Source organism: Oratosquilla oratoria, chromosome 2 (assembly GCF_046742065.1).
Source record: "Oratosquilla oratoria isolate Oo_2021 chromosome 2, ASM4674206v1, whole genome shotgun sequence".
NCBI classification, from domain to species: domain Eukaryota; kingdom Metazoa; phylum Arthropoda; class Malacostraca; order Stomatopoda; family Squillidae; genus Oratosquilla; species Oratosquilla oratoria.
The window spans coordinates 92,588,923-92,591,422 of record NC_134778.1 but is presented as its reverse complement, the minus strand read 5'-3'; positions in this window follow the sequence as shown (position 1 = coordinate 92,591,422).

Here is a 2,500-nt window from a genome sequence, read left to right as displayed (position 1 = left end):
GTGTGCTGTTGATTTTGGTGTTTTTTCGCAAGCTCATCTTACTTCTGCGATTGGCGAATATTGGTGGAATAGAAATCGTTTTACTTTCACATTTCGCTGAAGCTCCTTAGGCTGAATAAAACAGCCAATACTTAGCCAGAATAAAACGATAAAATTCTACTTAATGCCGAGAAATTTGAACCAAAAATGAATGAATCTAATGAAAAAAAAGAGAGAATAAAAAACACATCATGAATGAAATTTACTTTACAGCGGGGCGTGGTGTGAAAATAAGAACACAGGAATGGAGGAGACTTCAAGAGATCACAGTGCCTATACTAGGTAGTTCCATGTCCTTTACCGTCCATCATCTCAATCCATAAATGTATCTAACCTTCTCTTAAAATAACCAATAGTTTCAGTGCTCACAACATGGTTACTGAGTCTATCCATTCGTTAACCGCTCTGTTGGTAAACCAGTTCTTGATTATATCCTTAAATCTAAATTTGTCCAATTCAAATTCATTACTACGAATCCTACCCTGCTGTATTAATATGATGACCTTGTCTGTATATGCGTTGCTGTAAGAGCCTGGTAGATTGAGGTAGACATTTAGGTAGATAGAGGGGTAGGTGGAAATGTATTCAATTTTATTACATGGATGTTTTGGAACAATGGCCGAAAGGAAGTTGCAGAGTTGCATATTCTCACTTGCCGTCCGATGTTTTGTAAATATAGGCTAGGGTATCGATAGAGGTGCTGATGTGACGAAGTGTAAACATTAAGCCACGTTCCGCTTGTGACAGAAGTGCTTGCGTAAACAATATTGCTTGAGACAGTATAACAGCCTTTCTGATTGGAGAAAAGGGTGGAGGAGGAAAGAAATTATTGGTGCACGGAGGTAAAGTCACGCCCTTAAAGGGTGGCACTTATTTGTATCGTTCAAAGTTATTGGATAAATTCAATAGTGACGTCAAAGCAGACTTGGCTTGGTGGGTGTACAAGGATCCCAAGTGGGAGTCCCTTGGTGTAGTTTGAATAACCAAGTGTAATTGATTGGAAGAAAAGAAGAAAAAAACTATATCTTCGTTTTAATTCACCCCATCAAGAAACTTTACTAACTTGTTACAGAAGATTTGGTGGAAACATATATAGGAGAAGGAAGTGGGATGGGGCCTACAGATGAATAACGTAAGTGACTGAAAGTGTTAGTGGCAGTGGAGCTAACAGTTGCAGTCGCCAGGTGATTTGACTCAGCTGAAGGGAAAATCTTTCTGCTGCAGAAGGGTTCAAAGCTATTTCGGTCTCATTTCCTTTAAAGAGGAAACTTTGAACCCAAGTGAGGTGGTTCGAGTCAGCTAAAGAAAAAACCTGTCTTGTTTATGCGAGCTCGTAATGGGAGGGAGGAATAGCTGCAACGTACATTAATCCATGCAATCTTATTCAAGTCCGTTTTAATTCTGACAGCATGAAATCTTGCCCGGAGACGAGTGAAATTGTCTAGCGACAACCAGAATGAATTTTCTGATGTCATTCAAATACAAAAAATCAATTTCACAGACTGAAACCCGCGTTTCTTTTCTTGTTTCTTTGTTCGTAAATTTATGTTAAACCTATGAATGGATTTTGGTGAAAATGTTGGTAGCAATGGCAGAAGTAACAGACCATTAGATTCCGGAGTGATCCGAATCTGAAAATTTCTTAAAGAACAAAATGAATTGGCTGAGCGAAGGTTTGCGCTCTCGGCTTAAGCCTAAACTGAGACGCAGGTGACATAGGCGACGCAGCACAGAGCAAAGGCAGACTATCTGTTTCTGAATTGAAGTACAGTTTAATCTTCTCTCTCATTTGAAATGCTAAGATAACATATCTAGAAGGATTTCAAGTTAGAGAGAAGTTAAAACTGTACATCAGTTCAGAAACAGAAAGTCTGCCTTTGCTCTGTGCTGCGTCACCTGTGCTGCCTGCGCCTCAATTTACTTTTAGCAAAGATTCCTTCTTGCTATTATTTCTGAATGACGCAAAACTACGACATTCACTTGTGGGGCGCATTTCTATCAAGAGCTCCCCTTCTGTGCCGTAGGGTCCTTTCCCCTGTATTATGTATGAAATGATCAGTTGCCGATACGTCTTTATCATGTACATCATGAGCTGTAACAAGGCGAAACGTTGTACTAATAAAGCCTCCGTCCTGACATGGTGTTTCTTGTGATCCTCTGTATTCTGCCTACCGCTTCTATTCAGCTCTGTGATTTTTGTAATATAAAGGTGGTTATATCAGTCATCCATACATATGACAAAATCTAGTCAAGGAAACATTAAATAATATTCTGTGTTAATACTTCATGAACATGAGAATGGCCATTTCATTATAAAAGAAAACACAATGATGAAAAAAACAGTCTGAAAATATGACAGAAGATGCTAGGTGAATATTAACAAAAAAGAAATAAAAAAGTCAAAGTTAAACTACGCCAAGATATCTGATTATTAACTGGAAATTATCTCATGGTAGTATTT